Source organism: Lemur catta, chromosome 8 (genome assembly GCF_020740605.2).
Source record: "Lemur catta isolate mLemCat1 chromosome 8, mLemCat1.pri, whole genome shotgun sequence".
NCBI classification, from domain to species: domain Eukaryota; kingdom Metazoa; phylum Chordata; class Mammalia; order Primates; family Lemuridae; genus Lemur; species Lemur catta.
In genome coordinates, this window is record NC_059135.1 from 49,998,347 (window position 1) to 50,019,696 (window position 21,350).

At 40.8% G+C, this 21,350-nt stretch overlaps 1 long non-coding RNA gene across 4 annotated transcripts in view; it reads left to right on the top strand.

Moving 5' to 3' along the window:
* LOC123643322 overlaps positions 1-21,350 on the top strand; it is a 103,543-nt gene that overhangs the window by 48,349 nt on the left and 33,844 nt on the right. For 2 of the 4 annotated variants that reach the window (XR_006736761.1, XR_006736762.1), the window contains exons 2-4: positions 1,455-1,563; positions 2,533-2,576; positions 4,662-4,777. This is a non-coding gene — a long non-coding RNA (uncharacterized LOC123643322). Of the gene's footprint in view, positions 1-1,454; positions 1,564-2,532; positions 2,577-3,311; positions 4,264-4,344; positions 4,380-4,661; positions 4,778-21,350 lie in introns of those variants that run through there. The other 2 variants (XR_006736760.1, XR_006736759.1) reach the window with 1 other exon arrangement.

Below are 21,350 nucleotides of genomic sequence, written 5' to 3' on the forward strand. Positions count from 1 at the left end.
GGCATTCCCCCAAAGTGCTACTCCTTGGACCCCTACAACACACTCCCATCAGTTCAGCCCACATGTGCTCCCTCACCACCTGAGTCCGACTCTCAAACCTCTCCCTAGTCTGTGTGTCTGACCCACTAGTGTGCATCTCCACGAAATGCCAGCAGGCAGGGAATTCAAATATTGTGCACCCCTGTTTCAGTACAAGCCCTCAAAAGAAGAGGTGTGGGCTCCTGTATTGTGCAGATCTCAGCCAGGAGCACACACCCAGGGGAGAGAAAAGACCACTTGAGAACTTCTCAGCTCAAACAGTTCTCCCTGTTGTAATGAATGGGGGGAGGGGCTGCAGCACCCAGCCAGCCAGGGCATGTGAATGCAGGGTGTTTGGTTGCCATGGAACCAGGAGCTAGACTATGCCTTTAGGAATGCCGCCCCATTATCCAATATGGCGGTTCTCTTGGGGTGGGCATGGGCATGCTCCCAGGTCCCCGTTCCCCAGCTCCTCACCACACTCGCCAGTCGGATATGTCCGTGTGGGCTTCCTTGCCACCGGAGTCCAGCTCCCGGGCTTGTCCCTGTGTCCTCCTGCACCCCTCTCATGTCTGGGGGGCACTGGGACTGGCTTGATCATCTGAGCCACCTGCGTCCGACCCCACAAAACACCAGTGGGCAGGAAGTTCCCAAATTATACACCCCTGTTACACCACAAGTCCATAAGGGAAGAGCGGTGGGCCCCACTCTCTGTAGGGACCTCACCCTGGGATGCGTGGAGAGACACGGCCATTTGGGAACTTCTGGGCTCGGCCTATGCTCAGGATTGTGACGGGTGGGGGAGGGGCCACAGCTCCCCGTCAGCCCAAGCTCAAACTGCTTTCTTGGTTGCAATGGACAGAAGTGCAGGGGCGGAAGGATCTGGTGGAAGAAAGCTGGCACTCTGGCCTCTTGTGGCACTCTTCTGGTGCCCCTCACAGACTGCCCAAACTCCTGGGACTCTCTAGTTCACCCCACTGGTCCTTATTTGCTGCCTGGGTTGGGGAGGGTGGAAAAGCCTTCAGTAAACTTAGTGCCCCGTTGCTCACTGAATGCATGTAGGAGGGGGAGGGGAATCCACGCTTACCCTTTCACTGGCTTCCGAGCCTCTCTGGGTTTGATCCTTGCCGATATCCTCTCCTCTTTATCTTCTTCCTACTCAGCTTTGCAATTTTTCTCCATGTGGTCTCCAGCTGTCTCTGTTGTCTCTCTGTGATCCACACCTGAGCTGGGACTCTTCTCTCTCCTCCACCCGATGTCCTGCCTTCCTGCCGGGATGGTCTGACAAGCAGTCTCTAGTCCCTCGGGTTCGATTTTCAAGTGAACTTTGTTTAGGACAATCAGAGTTCTATAAATGTTTAGTAAATTGAACTGAATAAGAAAATAAGATCTAGTGGGGGCTTTTGTTTAATCATTTTTATTTTTCTGTGTTTCAGAAGAACTTGATCCGTTCCTCCTGACGTGTCATCTTGCAGCTGCCTCTGGATTGGGAAGTGTGGTGCCTATAAAGAAATAATCAACAAAGCATTGCCAGTTTCATTGATAGTAAGTGTTGTATCAGATGAAGAGAAGTCACATTACCAAAAGGCTGATTTAATAAGGGAAGGGGAATGGTGAATTATTCTGGGTGAGAAGAGAACAGTCCCTGTTGTGGGCCTGAAGCTCATTTTTCCTCAGAGACATAGGTCACTTCTAGATAAGTCACAGCCATCTTCTCTAGGTACCTCCGCAGTTAGGAAAAACTGCTACATAAATTCTGGCCTTCATTCTTCCTTGAGAAGCAAATTAAAGTATTTCTCTAATGTCTATCCAATTTCAATGGATTTGTGATGTGTATATGAGACTTGAAAGACTGAAAATGTGAGGCTGCTTTGTGAAAAGGACACAAAAGGAGAGAAGGCAATTTTAATTTATTTTTTTTTACCACTCTCTTGCCTTTAGTAGCTGAGAATTGTTAGAAACTTACATAGTAAGTAAAGGAAAATTGGCTAAGACATTAAGGATGTTAAAAAATGATACATAGCATCTGTTGTATATTTTAGTGCATGCCTGTACAAAGGGCCAAGACCTTTGTGCTCTTGGGAAGGCAGGCAGGCATTATTACTATTTTTATTGTCATCACTGTTATTAATAATAAAGAAGATGGCTACAAAAATGAAAGTACAGAGGCACCAGCTATGCCGACCTGTACGAAATCTTTTGCAATTCAATGAAAAAGACAAAAAGAGACAACATTTAGAGTATGACCTATTTTTTTGTGTGTATATGAAATTGGGTCAAGTAACTGACTATATTTGCAGGTAACTTTTAAAGAGAATTATATGTCAATTATACTGATAGTAAATGAGGAAAATTATAAATTTGTTTAATCTGAAAACTGAAAAGTATGAAAAGTGAAGCCTTGGTAGGGAGCTTTAAGTGAAAAAATAAAAACCTGAAATGTCTGCTTTTATCAAGATACATGTGGGAGAGATTTATTATAAATCAACTGATCCGATGTATGACTCATTTCAGGGACGTTACTGGAACTGGCTATTTGGATCTTACCATCACTGGAGGTAATGCTTGATCTTTTCACTGACCATAAAGATGTTTCAAAATCAGTGACATAAGCTGCACTCTGCAGTAGAGTTCACAGAGGCCAACTGCAGCGACAAACGTACTTAAGTATTTAGTCTAGCAAAGACACAATGTTCATCTGGCTTTTCCTTTTGCTATAAGGGCAGAAATGAAGAAATATTCATTTTGGCTAACACCAAGTCATTACAAATGAGGCAAGAGAGCTGTGGAACATAAAGAACAAGTTGTCAATCCATATTATTCGGAAAATTAAGAAATGGTGTTGTGCTTCATGCTGATGGAGGTGGAATGAGCAGGATCCACATGTCCATTCATTGTGGTCATTTCTAGAATGTCTGCCGGGAATCCTAGACTGACACGGCTGATCCGGGCAGGGGTGGCACCCTCAGGTTGCATCAGTGTGTTAAGCCCTAAGTGCCATATGCGGGAGAAGAAGTGTGAGTAGTAGGCAAGATTAGTAGGCTTCAGGTTTGGGTAGAGGAGAAAGAAAGAAGAGGAATAAACAATAATAGCATATAATCCAACCTAGACTTCCCCTTGGTAAAGAAATCACTTTTATTGTGTCTTGGAAAAAGTACAATCAGTAGTTTAGCCCAGGGGGACCCTAATGTCCATCTGTGGATTGGCTGCATTAGAATCTCCTAGGGAGCATTAGAATTACACCTCGCAGAGGTCCTGATTCAGTAGGTTTGAAGTGGGACCTAAGGTTCTATATATACAAAAAAATCTCTCCAGTCATGTCTGGGAATCTGATCTAAACTCTACTTAAATACCAGCAGTAACACTGAGCTCATTATCATTTGGTTGCTGGTTAGCTGAAGTGGTTATAAGGTTCCATATTATTTTAAACCAAAAATCTGTGTCTTGAGAACATTCACCCATTCTTTGGTTCTCTTTAGGCCTTTTGGAGTAATTTAAAGGTCTTAGATCAAGTTGGATGATTTGAAGTTTTGGAGACAAGTTATTATAGTTTTATAATCTTATCTGGCAGCAGGGTAGTCTGGGAGAGAGAATGGGAATGATGGAATGATGCAGAGTTGGGGATTGAAATGATGGAAGATCAATAAATTGAAGGACTATAGGATGCTAGAGAGGGTAATGTTGAAATGACCATCCATCGCTGGGGAGACGGTTGAGGCCTTCAGAGCAGGTGTGGACTATGTATGGGGCAATACTAAGTGGTCAGGGCTGTGGGCTGGGCTGAGGTGGCAAGTTCAGTGTGGCCTGGGTCGGTGTCTAGCTGGTCTTCCATCTCTTTCTCTTAGGCCCTGGTGCAGTAGGTTTTCAATTGGTATTTTTTGACTGATTATGGCAAAAGGCAGATTGAATAGACACATGGGGGTCAGAGAAGAAAGTATGGAGATTGTATCAGAAAGAAAGAACTGGCTAGACATTTTAGAGGTGAGCAGTTCCTAGTGATGAGAAAATCCAAGTAGTGGCTAACATGTAACGGAGTTGAAGGTGAGATCTGTTGAAAGATTTTGTGGTCATCAGCATGCATGATGCTGCTATTTTGTATGATGGTTAAAAGTAGGAGAGAAGAGGAACTGTGACTCAGATGCCGAAGTGTTTGAGCACAGTGTTTGGAGGTGGGATGGACACGAAATAGAAATGATAAGAGGATGTAGACAGCATAGAGTGCCTGGTCCTGGCTCTGTCTTGTGGGTGAGTTTGGGCAAGTCCCGTCTCCACTGGGGACCTCTGTATTCTTTTGAGTTAATGACATTCTCTCCATCTCCTATCCAGAGTTGTTGGAAGCTCATGTGAGATACAGTAATCAGGTATGTAAAAGCCACTTTGAAAAGATAGATAACTGATAAAGGCTGTCCTAGTTTTGAGATCACGTAATACAACTATTCTAGTTATGACATACCAATGTTACAAGATGTCATAAAAATGTATGTATGGTAAAGCTACAATTTTGCTTGAAAGAAAAATATCCAAAACTAGTGCTCTATAGCAGAAGCAGCCAAACAACCATTAAACTAAATGACTTTTATCTCTGGAATTAATAGGTCATGTTTGGGGAAGATGATTCTAATATTTCTTTTTCTTTCATCTAGCATATGTTGGTACCTTTGGAAAGATCCAGAAATCCACATGTTGAACATGAATGTGAGGCTGTTGTTGCTGCACATATACTTTCCACAACTTGATTTTCTGTGTATCAATTACTCAGGTAAAAATATGATGCCACTAAGTGGTCCTTTGATTTTGACATTTCATTTGCAAACTTTTCAGAGTTAAGTTATAATTCTGTGACTCTGACTTGTAAGTTCTAGCGACTAGACATCTTTCTGTACTGTTTCTTTACATGTCTTTTGAACCATGGCTCCTCCTCTGACTTTGGAATATGTGAAACTCAGCACCCAGTCTAAGAGGAAGATACGGTTACAAAGATTAACCTAAGCATTTCTTACATTGGCTTTACTTTGCACGTTATTGCTTCTGCTATGGAGTACAGCCTCAAAACCTTACATAAATCCAAAGTTGGATTCGAATATGGTTTATATTAATTAGTCTCTTGTCTCTCATTTCTAGTATGGTAAGTGCCACCTAGTCTTTCGGGAGGTTCAAAAGCTGAAAACATGAACTTTTGGTAAAGGGAAAAGACATTCCAAGATTCATAGTGTTCTTCCTTGAATTGTACTTGAGAGTAACCGAAAGTCTATTTCCAGGAGGCTGGTCCTTGGCAGAGGCAATATTTATGGCATAGAAACAACATAAATACTGTAGACTCTTTATTTAAACTCTTCCTGAATGGCGTTGCTTCTAAGAAGCTAAAAGCCAGAGGTGAAGAGAGGAAAAATATTCTTCTGAGAAAGATGAGATCAGTTTTCCAACATTTGGAAAATTTTTTATCAATTTATAACTCACTTATGTCTAATGATAATAACCATGTACAGCTATTTCTCTCAGCAAAGTAAGATACAGAGGAGTTGGCTGCAAGTTATTCCAAACCCTCTAGTTAAAGAAGTAACAAACAGAAAACTTAGGGGAATCTTGTACCTAACAGAAGAATCTACTTGGGAGCTAGATTTCCTAGACCAGATCTGGGGAAAAAAGTTATTAACTTGTTTCCTGTGCTTTAAATTACAGAGATTCAAAGTGACATGATATTATAATAATGGTAGCTTGCAGAAAAGGAGACTAAAAAACAGAAAGATATTAATAGTTTTGGAAGACAAGAAAGGGAATGTTTTGTGTTACTTTGGTATTTTTCCTGGGCCTGAATTGCTGTAATGTGACTGTGCCACTTCCTTGCTCTGTTCAGCTCAAAGAGTTTCGCATATTAAGTATTAGGGGTTGAATTGTACCCCCCAGAAAGATATGTTGAAGTCCTTAACTCCCAGGATCTCAGAATGTGATCTTACAGAATTTATAAAAAGTGTATTTACAGAGGCAACTGGGTTAAATCATTAGCGTGGGCCTACTCTAGTATGACTGGTAACCTTATATAAAAAGGGAATTTGTACACAGAAACAGACATGCACAGAGGGAAGATGATGTAAACACACACAGGGAGAACATAGGCATGTGAAAATGGAGACAGAGATTAGAGTTATGCTGCCATAAGGCAAGGAACGTCTGGAGCCACCAGAAGCTAGGAGAGGCGTGTGGAACAGATTCTCTTTCATAGTCCTTACAAGGAACCGACCCCGCCAACACCTTGATTTTGGACTTCTAGCCTCCAGAACTGTGACAATAAATCTTTGTGGTTTAAGCCACATGGTGTGTTATGTTATGGTAGCCCTAGGAAATTAATAGACCGTACTTAAATCAAACCTAGGAGCTTTCACTGTTTCCTCCAATCCTTCACTGCCTATTGAGAAACAAATTTTCAGTGCTTCTGAAATGCCCTTACCCCTATTCTCCACCCTGTTTCCTCTACACGGCTGTGAATGAATAGCATGTAAATATAGTCCCTGTTGGGAAAGTTCTCACTGTTGAGAAAGGTTGAACTGTGTAAGTGAAGTGAATTGCGTGGGGATTGTGATGTAGATTACTTCACGTCAGGACCAGTAAAACCTTAGACCTTAAGAATCTCCCAGATGAAGGAATATTGACAGATCTTAAATATGGGGAGTGTGTTGTGATAATAACCAATTCAAAGCAGAATATTGCTTTTCTCCAAAGAAGATTCAAAGAGGGAGTCAATAGCATTAACCTTCACATCAGCTAGTCCAAGATGAAATACTATCTTGGGCATCGACTAATCAAGATTGTCTTGTCCCTTGTGTTCTTGTGTTGGGAAATAACTTAGTTCAGTATCTTTAAGATTTATTCACCTTGTATTTGCACTGATCACATTCATTGAACTGCGGACTGGAGCCAAGAACTATATTTTTGAAGCTGAGCTGGTGATAGGCAGACTGTCTCTCAGTCCTTGGAGTCAATCCAGCCATCTTAAATATTGAAGTGTTTCTTTATGATGCTCTAGAGACATTTTCATCATGTTGTATTCTTTGTGATCAGCTGAACCTAACGATTACATTTGAATGCTTTTCTAAGAAGGGTAGATTCTTTTATAAAAATTATTTGAAATGCTGGTATGAATGACTGACAGAACGTGTCTATGTGGACATTTAAGAAATAGAAATAAAATATACCTGGTGAAAAGGGAAAATGTAAATATTTCAACTAGACATATATGTATGTATATGTGTATATCTGTATGCATACCTACATTTTTACTTAAGTCTACTTTATACAACTATGGAGAGAGTACTAGAGCTATAAAAATCCATTTGCATCTTTATCAGTACTTTACTTTATGCCATCATAGTCCTTTATTAGTTAGATATTGTCAACCACTATCACTACTACTAGCAATGCTACTACTACTATTGTTACCACTTAAGTAGGTATTTACTAAGTACCAGGCAATGTGATAATTGCTTTATCTACACAATCCCCTTTAATCCTATTGACAGCTGTATGAGGTATATATCTTTATCTCTATTTTGCAGACTACGACATTAAAGTTTAGAAATACTAAGCAGCTTGGACAACATCACACAGTAAAGGGTAGAGCTGTAAGTAGAAATGCAGATCTTTCTGATCCCAAAGCTCATATTCTTATCCACTTTGCAATTTAGGCTCAAGTATACTGTTGGGAGAAAAAACATTCTATTAGGAGAGGTAAAGACTCTACTCTGAGAGCTCAATTTTAAGTTGGCAGAGATCAGTGCAGAGCTGAGACGCTTACATACAAGGAAGCAGCAGAATGCCTCGGGGACTGAGGCAATGCGAAAGCAGCACTAGTGGAGAGAGAAGCCATTCTTGGCACTAAAGGACCAGCAACAGCACCTTTAAACAAAATTAATAGGGACTCAGTGTCTTAGTGTATATCTCATGCAGCCATAGGAGAAGACTGAGAAGCTTGTGTAATTAGGTCTAGTCTGCTGGAAAAGGAATGGGTGGTAAAAGTGGAGACTCAAACATTGGGCTAGACTTTTGTGGTCTCTAGCTTTAGTTCTGCAACTGATAACACTGTCAGAACTTGGGCAAGTCTTGCAACCTTGGTAATATCTGCCCTACCTACCACATAGGGAAGGAAACGTGGTCTTGAGGAAACATGAGTTAGTATGTGTGGAAGCAATTTTAATTTTTAAACTATGAAGCACTACATAAATGTATTACTTCTCTATTCATTCATAGAGTTGCATTTATACTGCTGCTTAGCACTTATCACATTGTATTTTAATTAGACTAATACAGTAATCTCTGCCCTACTCCTTATACCTATAATAGTGCAAAACTCATAGTAGGTACTTAATAAATATTTGTTAAAAAATAGCTTCTTAGAATTAACACTAGATAAGGAAGACAAGAAAATTTAGTTGGAGATTAGTGAAGAATTTTGAAAATAATGTTTGAAGTATAAAAGATGTTAGAGTAAATCCATTCTCATCCACCTTAATTTTCTAATGCTAATAGAATACCACTTATTTGACTGTGACAAATACTAGTAAAAATCCAGATGGGATATGTCATCCAGTGGTTGTAGTGGGTACAGTACTTACCAGTTCTGCTTTAAAATGGCAAGGAGCTTGGTAGGAAGGAAGGATGAAGGAGTGAGATGAACATGTGCCTCATTTCAATGATTAATGAAGACAGCATTGTCCAGAAAGTTTATGGCTTGGAAAATCAACTTGCTAGAAACATTGAGTGTCCTCTACTGGCTGAGAAATGCCTTGGATGCTCTGAAGAGTTACAGAGGAAGTCCAGGGGCCAGCGCTGTCTTAGTTCAACAAAACAATCACTGTGAACCTCTTCTGTGGAGGATAGGCATGTCAAAGACGCGATCCCTTCCCTTGGGGAGTTTACAGTCTAGTGGGAGGACACTGCCATGGAGTTGTTTGCAAACTTAGTTTGTGAAACTGTTTCTGATGTTCTCCTTTCTTTGCTCAATGCTTGCTTCCTTCTAGGATTTGAGAAATCTACTTGTAACAACCAAAAGCTATTGTGAAGTTATACAGATGGGGAGATTTCTACACATTCCATTTTCTTCATCTTTTTTTCCCCACTCAATTCTTTTTCTATAAAGTAGGGATACTAGTTTCTTTACTGTTTTGGGAGTAATTAAAAAAAATTCCAGAGTGCTTCTAGAACACTGCTTGGAATGACAGTTGGGCGATAAATATCCTTCCTCAGTCTCCCCTTTTTCTTCAAAAGTATAGAGGGGTTCTGTTTGTCCACACATCCTATAACTCTTGCATACTTCACAAGGGTGATGGATTATCTCTGTCGTTGGCCCAGCCGCTTACCTCTCTGCAGAAGTGGGGTGGTGGGTGTAGAGAACAGTCACTTGTATAGCAAGTTGGAAGGGGTGTCTAAAGAATCCATATCCCCAAAGAGGTCTACTTCTGATGATCCCTGAAATTCTATTAGAAATCTATTTCTTGGAAGTACTTGGTTTTTAGAAACTCGCTATTAAAATGCAAGATTTCTCCATGCCAGAAGGAGGCAGTGTAGTGTAGTGTAGTGGAAATGGGAATAAAAGATATAAGCCATGGAGACTTGAGTTTAAACCCCAAATCTTTCACTTTGTTGCCCTGGACAAGTTGTTTAACCTCTTTGAGCTTTAGTCTTTTCATTTGTAAAATGCTTGGGTGGATTGTTATAAAGTATAAAAAAAATTTATGTAAAGTGGTAGATGTTCAAGGAATGGTGTTTTTTTTTTTTTTTGAGACAGAGTCTCGCTCTGTTGCCCGGGCTAGTCAGCCTAGCTCACAGCAACTGGGCTTAAGCGATCCTACTGCCTCAGCCTCCCGAGTAGCTGGGACTACAGGCATGCACCACCATGCCTGGCTAATTTTTTCTATATATATTTTAGTTGGCCAGATAATTTCTTTCTATTTTTAGTAGAGATGGGGTCTTGCTGTTGCTCAGGCTGGTCTCGAACTCCTGACCTTGAGCGATCCATCCGCCTCGGCCTCCCAGAGTGCTAGGATTACAGGCGTGAGCCACCGCGCTGGGCCGGAATGATGATTTTTATTCATGAGCCATCATGTCAACTGACTGAGCCTACTGCAGGGTAGGTGCCTTGGGAAGGAAGAGCAAACCAGAAGAGGACAAAAAAAAGGGGGGGGGCAAAGGGAACGTGGGAAGGCCTTCAAAATATTGCCAGCACCACATTTGTCCAGAGCCAGGGATCCATGAACTTGGATGGGGAAAAGACTTAAATCTTTTTTTCACCAAACTCTAACTGAAATTTAGCATTTCTTTTATTATATATATAAGCAACAAGCCCCAGTAATATCAGCAGTATCTGTGAATTTATCATCAAATCATAGATATTTTCATATCACGTAACAGTGGTTGCAGATATTTCAAAGTATCATTTATACTAATCACTACTTTAAAATTATAGTAGTTATTCCTGCCACTGACACTTGCTATTTAATGTTAATGGAAAAGCACATACACCTGTGTCCATGACTGGATACTTTCCAGATAGCCCTCGTATATTACTATGCACAAAATTGCTTTTAAAATTATTTTGATATCAATATTTCAAGAGAATTAGCTCCTTTTGCAATCCTATTCATTTGTTTTATGTATTCTGAGAAGGAGTCCATTGACTTCACCAGACTACCAAAGGGGCCATGCACAAAAATATTTAAAACACTTTTGTCTAGAGCAAGAAGCAGTTGGGCAATGTAGCTACCAAGAGTCACTGAGGAGTTTATCTTTTTTTCTGAGGGTTGTTGGTAACGATAGACATGGTTACCACTCTGGCCTTCTATAACTCAAACAAAGGGAAGTGGACATATCTATATATCGATATCTATATCTATGTATTTTTCCCTTCTCATTTTTACGTGTAGGAGTGGTAATTTTGGACAAAAAAGTGAATTGTATTAATGGAACATAATACAAAGAGAAAGTTAAAAAGAAAGGGTGCTATTCTGTCTGATTTTTAATAATATATCTATTTCTTATGTGTGGGAAGGAAATATTAAATTGATCCACTGAGGGAACTGGGAACAAAACCAGTTTATAATTTTTTCTGAAACAGTTGAAATGTTCAGTCTGTTTGTTCTAGTCCCCTCCTCTGTAAGATAGTCAAGATGTTTGGGAGGTGGTTTGGGGACTTTATGCCTGATGTCCACAGCTTCTCCCTCTACATCTTTGGGTCTTTCGGCTGAGTTTTATTTGGGGGAGCGTAGAGTGATGTACTGGGAACAATGGCTCTTCTCCATGTGCTAGGACTGAGAAAGCAGTTGGGCAAAATTAGCAGGGCATAGGGCTGGATGCAGAGAGAGGCAGAAAGAAAAGAGAAATTTCCCAGGCAGTTTGACCTGACAAGAATTAACTAGACTAGGGACTTCAGACTTCTTTGCTCATGTATTCCATAAAAGAATTTTGAAAAACTCTTTTCAAGTTGACATCTAAAATTTATCATACATTTAAATAGTTGCAAAGTATATATTAGATGATGTACTAAATATCATTTCCATGATTAAAATATATTTTCATCTAAACTTTGGAGCTGCTGATTTAGCTCATTAAATTTATGGAGAGTGTCCATCATATAAATTAATTGGCAAAGTTAGTCCTTATTGTCAAGCCATTCTGCCAATTTGGACTTACTTTCTGTCAGAAAAAAAATCCTATTTCATTTTTTAATTCAAATAAATGTGTTAGTATGTGACCCTTCAGAACCTTCTTGCTTCTGAATTCTAATTCTAGGAAATGAAGGAAGGAAATAAGGGAGATGGGGAAGGAAGAAGGAAAGAGAGTTGGCACAGAAGGTTGCCATGAGTTTGTCACTTCCCTTCAATATTTCCTTCTGCAGTGCTCTTGCTTTTTTCTCCAAGGCTCTCCCTCTGGAGGAAGCCATGGAGGTTTTCACATTCCAGGAAAATGCACCGAATAAGACTGTGGTGAGTGAAGACTAGAGATTGGGGTGAGAATGTCTTTTTTTTTTGCAAAGTAGGAAAAGGACTACTGGGGAGAAAAAAGAATATTTGTGGCATGATCTTAGGCAGATTAATTTCAGGAAAGAGTATATGCTAAAATTGAAGACTGGCAATTGATTCTGCCCAGGTACTACTTGGAAAGTCTTTGTGCACCAGGGTACATGTACCTCTGCCCTAGTTTGAAGACCCCTGAACTAGTTCAACTCCATCATGTTTATTTCAATTTGCCCCAATTGATCTTGATTTGAGTGTCAGAGACCAGAACAATCTCTTGGTCCTGAACTCTTTCCACCACTACATCCACCACTGCCCCCAGGGAGCCACCGGCCATCAGATTGAGGTGGATGCAATGAAGCACTGTGATCACCTGGAATCAACCAAGTCCAGGGGGCCATTATTATCATTTTTCTTTGTAACCCCTACATTGTTAACTGCCCTTTTTTGTTTCACAAAACATGAATATCCCAGCTTTTGTTTTCTTTCTGCAAAAACACTGCCTTTGTTCTCGTAGTCCCACTGGGAAGGAGGGGAGCACAACTTCTCATTTCCATGCAGTCCTTGCCATTGAGCTGCAGTGTGGAGCAAACACTTTGGAAACATATGAGTCATTTGTGTTTGACGTGCTCAGAGGGAGAAAAGCTGAACAAATACATAGATCTCTTCAAGCCTTGTTTCCACACCCCACCGGAGTGGGAAGGGGGTGCCCCATCAGTACGAGATCGTTGGGCCAACTGCATGTTTCCCCACAGGCACGAATTTACATGGAAATTGCTGCTCTATGTTGTCAGGACTCTTCTAAACATTTCACCCAAAGAATTATACCCAACTTGGGAGTTTGCCCTCTGGGCTGTATCTCTATTGGACCAGGACAGTGAAATTCCTCCAAGAGAAAGGACTTGCTTGAGTCTTCAGATAAAGAAATTGTCAGCATAACACACCAGTAGATTTTATCTGTCTCCAGAGTTGTCTGTGTGAATACTGTGAACGCTGAGATGGTGGGGAAGATGGGTTAGGGTTTGATCTTGTCTTAGTGACTAGAGGAAGTATTAAAGTACTTCCCCAAATTCTCACTCTCCCACACTGCTGGGCACAGATACTGACTGCACTAGGGCAAAATAGTGTATAACTGCCTAGATTCCATCTGAGATGCCTTCTCCATGGGGTCTCCCACCTGCTTCGGGGGCCCTGTGTCTTTTTTTTCTTCTGCATTCAACCTTGCTTTCAGGAAAATGCCTGGCATCAGTCATCACTGCTCAGTATGGACTGAAGTGCACTGAAGCTTTTCCTGGGGCACAGAGTCCTGCATCTTTGTGGTGGAATGAGAAATGTGGCCTGAGTTTTCAGCCACAGTGAACAGGTGGGGATGTTTTTAGTTTTTTTCTTATTGTACTTTTTTCGGAACCTCTGAATATAGAGGCAAATGCCTACTCTCTCTAGATGTAAGATTGGCCATATTTTTGATACTAGTCCTGTGAAATGACCCCAAATTGTGATGAACCCAGGAAATGAGGGCTGCAAATGCCACAGTGCAGGTGGAGAGTTGGGTTTCTGAGGTGCTGGATAAATAGCTACAGAATTCCCTCAGAGAGCTCCCGTCACAGCAGGGTCTTTCCTCGGACAGGGGTAGAACAGCCTGGAGGCGAGGGGGCTGCAGGCACCACCGTCAGCTGACTTAGAAGAAAGGTGTGAAATGTTTCCAGTTTTAGTTTGAAGAAGGTTGTGTGGCTGAACAGGGGAAGCTGACAGGGCTCTTCACGTCAACAACTTGAAGAGAAAAGATAGTGCATGTAAATAGTGATATCAAATAGGAATAAAAAGTAAATTCAATTAAAACATGAGCTTTTGAAATATTAATACTTAAAAAGTGCCCACAGGGACAGAAGACTCTACTAGGTGCTTTTCATGCAGGGCTTGAAAGTTTTACTCATTTTGATTTTTCATAAATTCCTTTGATTTTGGGGGGGTTGGATCTTTTTACATAATAATTAGAATGGAGTTTTGACAAGAGGACAGCATTAGAGGAGGGGGTGAGGGTTTGGACTGAAGGAATTAGGAGGGTGTGAGTCAGAACAGAAGAGGAGAAGGCAGAGGATAAGCCAAGGGGGAGGGGCGGAGGCAGAGGGAAGGCACAATGGAAAGGAGTCCCTCTGGGGACAGGAAGGAAGATGCTGATGTCAACCTTACGGCTGCAGGCAGGGGTGGCACACTGGCAGTCCCTAGCGCCTATCTGCAGATCCATAGTCAAGGGCGTGTCTTACCTGACTCACACAATTTAAAAATATATTAAAATCATCCATTACATTGAAAAACTCAGAGACTTCATACAAAAATTTGGGTTTTTGAGTTCTTTGGGAAAATCAGAGAAGCGGCCACAATCGTACGTGGTAATGACTGGATTAAGCTGAGAGGTGGCTGGCCCCTCTGTTAGGGCAGTCGCTCTTCAGTTTGCACATGCATTCGGGATGGCTTGACATCCAGCCACCCCACTTGTGTACATTAGCTGCTCTGCCTGTGTGGACGCTTAGTTTGTAAGCTTTGGACTCAGCCTGTCTTGGCCTAGGGAAGGGAGGCTGGCCCATTGCCTGGCATCCCAGTCTATGCTGATGTTCTGGTTGACTCCTCAGAGTAACCCTCTGATGGCTGATGGAGCCCAGAACATGCTACCCCCAAAATGTAGCACCTTGGCATTTGAGAAAACAGCAGAAACAGGAAGCCTATTCTCACCTTCTCTTTGCCCTTTTCCCCTGAAGCAGCTCATAAAACCTTCATTCCAGATGTACCCTCCTTATATCTAGAGGGAAGGAACACCCTTATCTTCAAGGACACAGAGAAGAATCTGAACAAATGGGCCTTGTTAAGTTTCCCCCCAGTTTATTACCACTAGATCATACCCCTTTGTCTAATCATACTTCTCCACAACTATCCACTCTTCATCAAACCTAAGCATGAAAACACACAGGTTTACCTATCTCTTTGGGTCTTCATTTCCTTTTGAAGGCTCCTGTGTCACACAAAACTTATTAAATAAATAAAGTTATGTGCTTTTCTCTTGTTAATCTGTCTTTTATTTATTTATTTATTTATTTTTGAAACAGAGTCTCACTCTGTTGCCCAGGCTATAGTGCCATGGCATCAGCCTAGCTCACAGCAACTTCAAACTCCTGGGCTCAAGCGATCCTCCTGCCTTAGCCTCCCCAGTAGCCGGGACTACAGGCATGCACCACCATGCCCGGCTAATTTTTTCTATGTATATTTTTAGTTGTCCATATAATTTCTTTCTATTTTTAATAGAGACGGGGTCTCACTCTTGCTCAGGCTGGTCTCAAACTCCTGAGCTAAAACCATCCACCCACCTTGGCCTCCCAGAGGGCTAGGATTACAGGCATGAGCCACCATGCCCGGCCTGTTAATCTGTTTTGTGCTATGGATACCTCAGTCATGAGCCTAGTGATGGGGGACGAAAGAAATCTTTCCTGTCCTATGAGTACATGTCACAGTGGGATGTAAGGAAAATTAGAAAAATGTGTTGTGGCATCAGAGAGGGCCCATGTAGATGACAGTAACAGGCTCGGATGAACATGCTCAAGATCAGACATTGGAAATGGTGCTTAAGGGAAAAGAGTCTGCCAACCTTAAACACAAACCACTGAAACAGTGATTTTTTAAAATAATTAAATGTATTAAAGCTGTGGGAAGAGTAATTGTCCTGTAGTTGAAATAGTTCCAGAAGTGCTAGAAAAATAAATATGTCAATTAAGCAGTATTCTAGGAAAACAGTCCATCTAAGAAATGCATCTAAGAATACACAGATGTGATGAGGTGAAAACTCAGACCCACATGTCTTGTTTACTGAGATATTTTATTCTCGTGTCCATGGTGCTTTGAATTCCATGTTTTGGCATTGTTATTGCTTTAATTGGACGTATTCCTATACCTCTGCATAACAAGGTGATTTAGTCTCACCTTATGGCAGAGTCAAGGAAGGCATGTTTTCCTCTAGGATAGTAGGCATTGTGGGCACTAAGATTAGCCTGTCTGGGATCTGAATTCAAATCCTGTCTTTGCAATTTACTAGCTATTAATCTTGGTTATGTTACCTAAATTCTCTAAGCTAATTCTAAAATAAAGATAATAATATACAATGCATTGGGTTGCTGTGGGGATTAAAAGATAAATGTATAAGGCACACAATTTAAGGTACAGGACCTAGTTAGTCTCAATAAACGGTAGCTTTTATTATAATAGTGATGATTTGTATTGCTCTTCCTGAAACCACTTTGGAAGGCCCCAGATTATCTGGGTCAAACTAATTATGAACCTATCAAACTGTGTAGCACCCGGATAAACTGTGGGCAAAATACACAAGTACATGGTTGCTATCACCATTTCATTCTTTCAAACCATCTCAGCTTTGTAAAACATCCACAAAACTTGTGTTTACTGAGGCATCCCAGTGGGTAAAAATAGTGAAGGGAAAGGGGAGAATAGATGGTTAGCACTATGTCTGAAATAAAAAAAAGGGAAAGAGGCCGGGCGCAGTGGCTCACGCCTGTAATCCTAGCTCTGGGAGGCCGAGGCGGGTGGATCGCTCGAGGTCAGGAGTTCGAGACCAGCCTGAGCAAGAGTGAGACCCCGTCTCTACTAAAAATAGAAAGAAATTATCTGGCCAACTAAAAATATATATACAAAAAAATTAGCCGGGCATGGTGGCTCATGCCTGTAGTCCCAGCTACACGGGAGGCTGAGGCAGTAGGATCGCTTAAGCCCAGGAGTCTGAGGTTGCTGTGAGCTAGGCTGATGCCACGGCACTCACTCTAGCCCGGGCAACAAAGTGAGACTCTGTCTCAAAAAAAAAAAAAAAAAAAAAAGGGAAAGGCTCTTTACTATCTTCAGGGAGTACCTGGTGGAGAAGGAATTTACCTCTGGGCAGGAGAGAGTTGAGATGCTTAGATTTCATGCTAGCCGGTTGTCCTAGGGGAAGGGGGGCTTGAATGCCTTACTGTGTTTGACCTTCTGCCGCAGCCTAGAGCCTAAAGGAACTTAATTACACAAACAAGCAGGCAAGCAAACAACACTCCAACCTGGGAAGGGCACTGACTGGTTTGGGAGCTTTAGAAAGTTGGGGTGAGGGAGCTGCTTAGTGACCAGGGACATAGCATTGGCCTTGGCCTTGGCCTTGGCCAGCAGTGGCTGTTCGTAGGTTCTTCAGCATCAGCAGTGACTGGGAAAGAGCAGCAAGGGGGCGGCACACTCTAAGCCAGTGACACCTGGTGGAGTCAGCAGCCTTGCCCCTGTGACGGCAGCTCTGGTGTGGAGTGTGGCAGGTGGGCTCTGTGCTGGCGAAGAGAGCCTTTCTTGGGCTCCTTGAAACTCTGAACAGAAATTTCTTTTACTGTAGTTAATTTTCTTTTAATAAAACATCTTTGTAATTCATGTACCCAATATGCTTGCAAGTGAGGGAGTTGGTTCCAACTTACTGGGCTGTCTAAATTTCCTCTGGTTTCTGAATGGGACTAAAACATTAAAATGCTGACCTGACCTGCTAGAAGGTGCCCCGAGAACCCAGTGCAAGCATTCGAGGAGACATGCTTCTGAGATCTGTATACATGCAGGGATGACTCCTGCCTGAGAGTTCAGATGAGCTCCAGTGCCTGGGCCAAACTGAAAGAAAAGAATATAAACTAGTATGTTAAGAACCTCCTCCCACGTCCCGGTCTTAGAAGCAACTAAACTAAACTATTTTTTATTCATTTGTAGAAATGAATAAAAAATATGTAGTAAATATGAATTTATAAATATGTGTATATAAAAATTCATGATAGTAGATAATGTGTACATTTTCTCCTTATTCCAAGTGTGATTGTGCACTCGGCCAATGACAGCTAAGGGGACAGACTGTACTATACCCTCTCAGCTGAGGAGCATTAGCTCACCATGCTGTAAATACAGTTAGCAACTCCTCTTCCCTGAGTGGAGTGTGTTCTGCAATATGTGTTTACTTTCTGTCATTTAATCTAAAGGATGCTTTTCATATCCTGACATAGAACTGACATAAAGCCCCTAAGGGATGGTTCTGGAGTTGCTACAAAGAAATACAAGAAAAATAGTACCCTGTGTGTTTGTGATTGGAGGAAATTTCAAGGACGTGGTAGGAGAAAGAGTGGGTAGAGAAGAACAGTCAATTAGGGATGGATAGGAGAACTTTGACATCTTGAAGAGCCTCACAAACTTCCCTGCAGCTTGGGAGAGTTGTAGAAAATGGTAGGCATGGTAGCTGGAAGAAACAAGCCAGGAGACCTGTCATGATTTGAGAGGAGTTGAAGAGGACCAAGGAGGGTCTCTCTGTAGATAATGGCCTTGGTGCTAACGTGGGGATGTCATGGGTCTGCAAAGAGGCTATAAACACCCAGTTCAGCGGCTTGCCCATTTTCAGCACTGTACCCAACCTCTGCGCTAAAAGGCTCCAGGAGCCATTTCTTTTCTCCATAGCAGTTACCCTGAATATGCCATGATAAACAAAACAAAGGGAATAAACAGAATTTCTATCCAAAGCTTTCATAACAATGCTGGCTATAGCTTTGCAAAAGAGGCCAAAATAAGCAGCTGTCATGCGTTCATCACATTCAGGACTCTCCCAAGTATTAAATCAATCCCTTCAAAGCAGTTTTATCGCTGATGGATAAGTGGATTGAAGGAGGTGCATAGCTTTAAAAAGGATTGCCATTTGGAGTAGAAAACATGCTGTGAGGCCCAGTGGCTTGGTGTCATTCTTTCAGGAGCCAACAGTATTTACTGGGCAGGTTCCAGTTCTGTTGCTCTTGGGCTTACTTTGTTGAATTGTGCTATTTTAAGAGTATTCTACTTTCCATGAACTTAAGATCAGATTCAGAATATATCCATGATGCTGGTGGATTGTAAAGAGACAGCCATTCACTCAAAATCATTATTCAGTCCAGGGTTTGCCCCTAGCTTGGTCTTTTGGTGACTAGCAGAAGGAATAGTATCTGGGTCTGATTTTATTATAATAAATTATCTTATTGATTCTCTAATTAGCAATTTGTCTCTTTAAACATGGTGACACATTGGACTTCCATCTTTGTCCATTATGGAGATGTTTCTTAAATTAGTTCTGAAGCTGCTCAAAGAAGCCAAAATATCTAACTCCATACACGTTAACCACAGTAGCATATATTACTCAGATTTGAGAATACTAGAAGGTACTTACTTGACCACTTGCTGAAGATAGCTAGAAGTAACTGAGTTTAAATGGAAATAGACAAGACAGAGGGTTTTCTTATTGGGGAAATTAGTAGGCACTAAAATCAGCTACTTTGGAAAACTATGGTCTCTCCTTCTAAAGATCTTTAAAAATAAGAATAGACCCCCATTGTTCTGCAGAGTATTTCATATGCAGGCATAAAGGAATGGACTAGGGCAGGACTTTTCAATGTGTGCCCAGTGAGGGGCTTCTCTGGGTGGGGTGGAAGAGGGCCAGGTGCAGGGAGGAGTGATCTGGTGGCACAGTGTTGGCTCTAGGGTGTGTGCTGCTAAACCTAGAGAAGAGATACAACCCTCATCCATTTACTTAGTTCCAAATTTTAAGTGCAGATGAAATGATCAGGAAGCAAACATTAATGGCTGAAAAAGATTGAAAAATTCCCTTTGAAATTAGAGCATTGCCTCTTTAGATATTGTGCCTAAGAGAACTCTCATTCAATTTTAGTATATGTATGTTAGAGGTCTCATATAAAAAGGCTACTATATGTGGCTCATAGTAGGTACAAAATAAATAGTTGTTGAATGAATGGGTTTAGAGGGGGGTAGTTATAGCAAAACACAGTTGGCTTACTTATATTATCAATGTCACAACTAATTGAACTCTGTCATTGTATCATGAAGGCAGCCATAGATAATACTTAAGTGATTGGATGTGGTGGTGTTCCAATAAAACTTTATTTACAAAAATAGGCAGTCTGCTGGATTTGGCCCCAGGGTCATAGTTTGTTGACCACTGGTGTAGAGCACAGGTGTGGTCAAGCCTCTCAACTTCAAGGTATACAGAAATTAACCAATAAGAATATTAGATGGAGAATCATCACTTAATAGTGACTTATTGTTGGATCAAAATTTTGTGTAGCAGGTTCTACACTTTTATTTCAGAATAGCTGAATAGAAAGGAACTGTATGTATGTGCTGGCATATACATGTTCATTTCACTTTGCTGTCATTTCAGCAAACTCTTCTACTCTTTAAATTCCTGTAAGGTATTTTACATAATAAAATATTGGAAGAATATAATTTCTCTTTCAGAATGAGAAGTCATTTGTGAAAATCTTTCTGTGTCATGGATGCAGGATTTTTAATCCATAGAATTAATTCTCTCTTCTTAACGCATATATAGTCTCCTTTTTTAGGAAACAGCCAGCAATGATGGAACCAGATGAAGTCAGTGTGTTAACACTAGGCAATCCACTATGACCAAATTCAGGATATTGAACACATTTCTGGCAGAAGCCAAAATGACTGACTCATAAATCAGCAAGGATTTTGTAAATGTCTCATGTACTACAAAGCTACTCTTTTATATTTACATTATTTATTCTCATTCTGTCTCTGTCTCTATCTCTGTCACTGTCTCTCTCTTTCACTCTCTCTCTCTCTCACACACACATACACACACTTACATGCATACATACAGAGTTCTGAATAATTACTGGTGCATTTTTTTTAATTTAGCTTACATTTTGTTTTATTATTATGGCATCCCAATTCTTCTATTGACTGTGATAACTGCATTAGTTCAAACCCTTCCAAATTTGATCTACTTTCTAACAAAATTAGAACATTAATTGTTTTTAAATTGGAACAGCAAAAGGCAACAATCCTTATCTGAGTGAATTTACAATATAAAATTATTTCATTAACCTTACCTATAGAACCATTAGCATGGTCAAAAAAAAAAAATCCTGGGGAGTATAGCATTTCAGTGTGTAATATCTTTTAAAGCAATATATAGCTAACCGGAACAAATTTCACTTATGCAAATTCCTTTTTTAAAAAGCTTCTGATAAGTAGCAAGTAGCTAATTATTACAAACTTTCATTATTGTATCTAAAAAGTGCCTAGAAAGTTTGCAAATTTGGTCTCGGGATTTTATTTTGTCCTAAAGCAAGTATTTTAGTTTTTATCTCAGTTTTTCCATTTGCAATATAGGGTATCATTTTTAGAATCACAAATTTAAGATAATAAAAAATGGCAAGAAATCAACTTATCTGAGCATATGCCTTTGTTTTTATTTTGTTATTTTATTTTTTCCAACAAAGT